We start from the raw sequence: 8,016 nt of genomic DNA on the forward strand, positions 1-8,016 counted from the left end.
AATAGTTTACATTCCCTTTATTTAAGAATAATATTTATGATTGATGTCTATTAACGGTGAGTATACAATCAAGCCGTAACTGTAATTGTCCGTACAATATTTGATATGACATGACCGAGGTACCTTTTGAACACTTAAGGAAATTTCGTAATTTTAATAATAAATGTGCTTCTGTTTATTTTGCTGGTTCGTTTTGATGGGGCACATTTTACAATTGTGTTATGAAGAATCTTTTAATTGCGCAAAGCTTTTGAATTAAAACACTAAATTATGTCGTATGCCTGCTTCGCCGTTCCCCTTCAGAAATCGGTGTATACCTTGTAATTTAGACAAACTCGACATGTTCACATTCAGATATGTCACTGGTTCCGAGCATGTTTCAGTTCAAAACATTGCCTTTCTTATAAAAAAACAACAACATGCGATGACGTCATTTTTATCGATTATTATTTCCTGACAAATATTTTTTATTTCAATAAGTACAGCAAGTACGGCTTTAGACATCATTAATGACATACGTTATAGGCTGTTGATTGCAAATAATATACATGCATTCTAACCGCTCACAATTTAAAACAAGAAATATCTTTAAAAAAGATATACGGCGTTGATTGTGGTCGATGTTTATGAACGATCAAAAGTTATCTCTATGAGATAAAAAGTAGCGGATGCCTTTTTTCTGCGCAGTTCTTAGCTACATCATAAGCAAATCAATTACGGGGTGTTGTGCCAGATTTCGTGGCTTATTTTCCTTTATGTGATAGTATTACTCAGATATCTATATTTACAGAATAGAAAAACACAAGAAACATGAAAATAAACGAGTGCATATCAGCCGGCAATACTCGATTCTTATTGAATTGCATAATTATAGTATAGTGAATTATTGTGCTCATGCTTAATAAACTGGTCTAAATGGATAAATATTTATAATTAATTTTATCAAAATTGGTCCTTATCATGCAAATGTTGAAACCATATTAAAAATCGATGATTGACATACCACAATAATATCGCCGAATATCTTTATTTAGTATCTTTCTGATCAAAACAGACTTCAAGTGCACAAAGTTTACGAGGCGGCGTTTATATAAAGATTTCTGCAACTGACCGCACACTGACCTTGATACCTTGCGGATTGGAATGCAATGCATTACAGTCAATACGTTATTGTCAGTAAGACCGGTGTAACACAATGATCGCAACCCCTTCTGCGAACTCCGGTGATGAACTGTATATAAACTCTGACTTTCACAAATGGCCGCGAATTGACCCGAAACCTCGCGGGTTGAAATGCAATGCAAGTAAGTACTAAATATGACAACATAGCCTTTAGTATAAACGCTTTTGCGCTGGTAATTCTCTGAAAATAAAAGGTGAACGCACAAACTGTATTTATGTCGAAAATTGATTGTAAAACTGTTCTATCTATTGAGCCTTTTCATTAGAGATAAAATTGTTTCATGCAGTAAAACAGTGTTACAAAGACGCGGATATGTTTCCAATGTTCTGGTGTTATACTCAAATCAGCCAATGGAATAAATGAAGTGTATTCATTCGTACCTAGCCGCGGGAAATTTTATTTGAGTATTATTGGACACTTACAAAGGTCAAGTCAGGGTGAAAAGCTGGCTTAATACAGCTTACGCCGAAAAAATTATCGATTGTGCATTTGAAAAAGTTTCTGCTCTATCTCAAGAAGACGTATTACAGTCCTGCAATAAAGCAAAAACTAAAGTTATCCCATTTACAGTGGAATATAATCCGTCATTGCCAAACATAGGAGCCGCAATAAACAAGTATTGGGACATACTTAACCTGTCACAGAAAGAAGATGTGAGAAGTGTGTATGAAACGTATAAGCCCATACTGGCGTTAAAAAGGCCTAATAATATAGGAAAATTTATTACACGTGCTCAATTTACGAACAGTTTGAACAGTTCACGTGCGTCCAGTGCCTGTGGAAGAACACGTTGCTTCCATTGTAAATCCATACACGTTGGAGAACAATTTAAAAGTACAGTAACAGGCGAGCAATGTAATTTACAGAAGAATATGAATTGTGCATCTAAAGATGTAATATACCTCATTACATGTCAACAGTGTAAGAATCAGTACGTTGGACAAACCATGCAACCGGTGTCAAAAAGAATGAACAGTCATCGATTTGGCAGGTCGGTATGCGGACACCATATCCATGACACCACGGCGACCTTGACAATACTTACGTTTGTCCGTGGAATATATATCTTAGTGCTTGCAGATGGAGTAATGTGCTTACGCTACCGTATACAGTTGGCATATTTATAATGGATTGTTAAAACACTCGCTTCCAATTTTACCGACATTTACATGTATAGTTAAGAAACTCAATAAAACAAATTTATGAGACAATTTAACAATTTTCAGACTCGCTGCGTTTTTCATGTCACAAAGACTTTTTGACCGTCATACGTACATAAGAAACATTGAATAGTTTAAAATGAATATTTACATTCCGCCAAATGATATTCGTCTGTTTATCGGTGACGAAAATATTACAATTGATTATCATTTTTGCGCGTGAACAAGCACTCACGATAAATTTATATACTAAGTATATTAGGGCGAATTTTGATTTAAATTTAGTTCATACTATAAAAACAAAATGTTCAAAAGAGATGTTGAGTAAAGATATGTTTTAAATCACACTGAATAGAAATGTTTGAGTATCAGGACGCAACAAACATGTTTTTAAATCCAATGAACACGTGTTCTGTGTTGATAATAACGTGAATGTTCTTAGGATGTAAGGTTTTATTGTTATTTCAAAAGATGTTTATTTCAAGTTGAAACAGTGTATGCAGACCTTTCGAATATACCGATGGGTCGAGAATGTAGATTCTTTTTGTGAATTAGAAGACAAGTTTTTAATTTACTTATTAAGCAAGTTTTTATTTTTATTGGCATAGGCATTAATTTTTAAACAATTTACTAGACAATATTAAAATTGCATCAATTATAAAAAATGATTTATGCAGTTTGCCATCATCAAACATATATAAAATACACAAAACTGGTTTGCCTGTACATAGGGACCTTCTTACAGACTAATAATTTAATTGATAGATTTGCATTGAAGCGTAGTGTACTTGTTAGCTTGTAGTTATTTTTTATCCATGAAGAGTTTTACCATTTTATTTTTTTATGACTAAATATCATTTTTCAGTTTGTCAAAGTTATTGTCAAATCTATATTACATCATTAAGATAGTTAAATAACAAGTTAAAAAACTTTAAACACACAATAAACAACTAACACTTTTGTTCTCAAACTCAAAAGCAACTTGTAACACTAAAATACATTTAAGATTAAACAAAAAATAAATAAAAATGCATTATTACATGCGATGATTTTATTAGATTGCATAGAGTTTTGAAGTCAACAGTATTTGCCTGATATTTCCTATGCGTGTAATGAAATTGAGCTGCGTTCTTGGAAAACGGGGCTTAATGCATTTGCGTAAAGGAGGTCGCCCAAAATAAGCGTGTGTTGTCCGCGCAGGTTAATCAGGGACGACACGTTTTGTTTCTACGTAGTTTTCGTTTAAAGGAAGTCTCTCCTATACGAAAATCCAGTCATGATGTTATTGTCGTGTCTGATGAGACTGTGCGGACTACACAGGCTGATCTTGCATGAGACATTTCGCACATGCTTTAAGAATAGTTGTGACACAACGAGGATTAATTATTGATTCCATTTAAGATCATGTGTCTGCGAATACAGACTCCGAAGAAAGCGTGAAATCTTTCCTGAAGTCACTGACAAGGTATAGTATATTCATTGTCACTCATGTCTTTAATTATCAACATTTATTAACAGTAAAGCTGCCTTGGTAAGTTATTCAACATAAAATGTGCGTTTTGTCATAGAAATTTAATACATATCATTAAGGCGATTTGTTGGATTCGCAGCGTATGAGACATATGTGTAATCTATAACACGAAACAAAAATATATGCATACAGGTCGCAGTGGCGAAGTGAAGACTGTGTCCGCGATCGGGAGGTCAAGGGTTCTAGACCTACTGTGGGATCGTTCTTTAGATTTCCCCAATATACACCAAATAGTGGTTCTAGTCCCTGGAAGCGGACTTGAGAGCGTTTCAATTAAGCCTTATGCTTTCTATGCAATCGAGCTAAAATGAATATTTTTTTAAACTAATATATACATACGCATATTCAAACACATTTTTCCATTTCATTCAAAAACACAAGAATCAGCAAAGGAACCTGGAAATTTGTTTTCCAATGCTGCGAATCGAATAATTGAGAACATTATGGCCTGTGGCGACACCAATAAACGTCTCGTGGAAACCCTCGAGAAGTTGATCAACCGCCGAGACGTCGTGAAAAATAGACAACAGCGTAATGGAAGTCGGGCGAACGCGGAACTGAATTCAAAACGAGTCGGCATGGAAAATGAACGGTCACAAGCCTAAGGCCAAATATCGGGTCCGGCTGTTGCCGAGCGCGACTTCCATTACTAAAACTGCTTCAAGCTTGGGCAGATCTGCTGCTTCTAACTAGACTCCTGCTCCGCGCGCGATACAAAATACTGCTCAAACGCACCGCTGTGCTGCATTGGGCTTTCCGGCGGCGGAAATTTCCTCCTAAGTGACAGTTACGGGCACTGCGTGCCGATTTACGACTCCTACACGTGCGAAGAGGATGCAGATGATGTACAAAGTTCGGCAGCGTTAAGCGGCCGTTGCACCGGACATGACACAATTTATAGGTGTAGGCGCCTGCTAGCGCGGTCTGTTGTGATTTTATCATAAGCTCGTTTAACAACACTTTAAATGTTGTTCTTCGCGTGCGTTAGTTTGTTCGGGGATATTTCAAGAAGAATACTGTATATGATTTGTGATCACTTACTATTTAATGTAGAATGTTCATTATGATTTTGTTGTTTGAACTATTATTAAATGAGGGCCTTGGTATTTATCTTACTACACATACGCAGGATGCATAGGTTCAGTACAATCGTCATTATTCTGTGACATCGTGATTACTCGTGTGACATCGTGATTACTCGTGTGACATCGTGAATACTCGTGTGACATCGGGATTACTCGTGTGACATCGGGATTACTCGTCATGAATTTTAATCAATTTCGTCAATCTGAACGCATCGGACAGTGGGCTACACCTCACCGTCTCTCTGATGTACGAACGCGGCCGTCATATTGGATTTGGAACTACTTTTGAAAACAAGATGGCGGCCCCTCGGTTCAAACCCGACGTAAAGATGAAAAATTAAAATGTGTTTTTTGTAGCTCGTCTGTTGCAAGATTACATTCTTTAAATAATAATAAGTGTAGATCTGTGAATTCTCACAACTTAAAAAATTGTTAAAATTTAAAGATGCCATTATTGACATTGAATTAATTTTAAAGCGACTGTGTTCGTTATAGTTTGTGACTCTACGAGGATTGCTTACATAAAGTATAAAAAACATCACTCATAATCATTGTATGAGCATGGATGGCCGAGTGGTCTAAGCGGTAGACGGGTCATGGTTCGAGCCCAGTTGAGGGTTTCTTTTTAAATTGTATTCTTGTTTTTTATTGGAGCTTTTAAGATCCAATGTTTACAATTACATGTTCATTTATGAATATAGCATTGAATGACAAAAATAATTTGGGGAGTTCTTTTGTTATAGTTTGATTTTGTGACATTACAAGGATTGCTAATATAGTATAACATAAACCACTGACTATGTGAGACCCGATGGCCCATTGGTTTAAGCACTTGATTTTTACTCCAAGGGTCAGTGGATCAAGTCCAGTTAAGGGAAATGTGTCAACAAAAGATCTTTCAGACCTGTGCAAATGAGCGCTAAGCATTGTGGGGAACATACTATTTTCTAGCATGGCGCTGGTCATCAAAAACACATGGAAGTGAAAAATGGTAATTAATTATATAAAAAAAGACAGGCTACATCAAACCCGGTCAGCTATAATATATTCTTGGGTGCAGTTTGTGCTTCAAAAAGAGCCACTTTTCATGCCAGTCTATTGTTGGAATATTCACTGAACACGTTGCAATGACTGTTATCTTTGAAATCATAAATTTAAAACCTGCTGAATTTTTTGGACTTAAATGATTCAAAATAAAACACTTTGAACATTGCAAGGAAACTTACATGGAATGTGTGAGAGGACTATTCAGGGATGAAATGGAGTCGGAAGGATTCAACTTTTGGAGGAGGACGTAATGGTATCTTGGACATTTGGCATTTTCATATATTTATTTATCAGTAGATACTGAAAATGCTGAATGTGCTTATCGCAACATCAAAGTAAAACTGGTGAAATTTTTACAGCTTAATTATTTCTCTTGACATAATATTGTACGTTTTCCATTTAATTTATTTGCTCATTTTTTATATAATTAAAAACAATTTATTCATAACCAGAATAGTTGATGCATGTATAAATAAAAAGATACATGAACAGTGTGTTTTACTTTTTTATGTGACCACTTATAGTGGAGGAAATATTGTTTTTGCCCTACCTGTTGGTTGGTTGGTTGGTTTGTGTGTTTGTTTGCTCCAGCTTTAACATTTGCCATAACTTTTGAAATATTGAAGATAGCAACTTGATATTTGGCATGCATGTGTATCTCATGGAGCTGCATATTTTGAGTGGTGAAAGGTCAAGGTCATCCTTCGAGGTCAAAGGTAAAAAAAATAAAATCAAACAGCGCAGAAGGGGACATAGTGTTTCTGACAAACACGTTTCTTGTTTTTACATATGATAATTCATAAATCTCTTATTACAGTGTAATTACTTTAATCCTTATTGTAGACATTATATTTGATTGGTTTAATGATAATGGGAATAATATATTCTAACAATTATTTATAACATATAAATTAACATGCAACAGGAAGCATTCCAGAAATGCCAGCGCGCTCGAAAGTGCCCTTTTCACAAAACACTTATAATCATCATCACAGTCAGCAGCAGCATTATCATATTAATCATCATCATCATTAGCAGCTGCATAATTATGTTGTATGACCAGAATTCAATACAAATAAAAATACAAACACAACCACTACAACTACTACAACTGCTACTACTACTAATTAATTAACTTCTACTACAACACGAACAACAACAACAACTACTACTACTTCTTCTATTTAACTTCTACTACTATTACAGTGCTCCAGCTGGGATTTGAAAAGGGCAGGGGGGCTTTTTTGTCAAAAGGGCACTTTCGACACGAAGTATTTTGTGAAAAGGGCACTTTCGAGCGCGCGGGCATTTCTGGAATGCTTCCAGTCAGGGTTGGCATAAAACCCGGGTTTTATGGTATTGACTGGCCCGGGCTGGTAATACTGGGAAAATCCTGGTTTAACTGGGTTTTACTGGGCAATAATGGCTAATAAAGATATTGCAATATTGTATAACTTATACGATAATAATGAGTTTGTACATATTAAAAGAACATATCTATTAAAAAAAATTAACTTTTAGTTACATTGTCAACTTCTAATTCATGTGAAAAAAAATATTCATAATTCCTTCTCATTTTCATAAAAATGGAAATTCTTTTTCATTGTCTGTTTTGATGGGCATTTCTTGGGTATCAAATACATTACAAAATTATACAACAGCACAACTTGCATAATGATAATAATGATTTAGTACATAACAGAAAATAACTATTAATTTTAGCAATTCTATTCTATTATTTACACATTAACTTCTACTTCATGTGGATGCATGTTAATAATTACTTTTTTTCTGCAAAAAAAGTGCAATTCATTTTGTGTTTGTTTTGGATGGTTGGGATGGGCTTTACTGGGTAATAAAGATATTACACAATTATATAACTTATATAATTATTAGTCTCTATAAAACATATCCATTAATTATTAATAATTAGAAACTATTTGTTACATTTTAACCAACTAAATCATGCGCTTAATCCCTCATTATCAATTCTGACTTTAAGTTTAATTT

Source organism: Dreissena polymorpha, chromosome 10 (assembly GCF_020536995.1).
Source record: "Dreissena polymorpha isolate Duluth1 chromosome 10, UMN_Dpol_1.0, whole genome shotgun sequence".
NCBI classification, from domain to species: Eukaryota; Metazoa; Mollusca; class Bivalvia; order Myida; family Dreissenidae; genus Dreissena; species Dreissena polymorpha.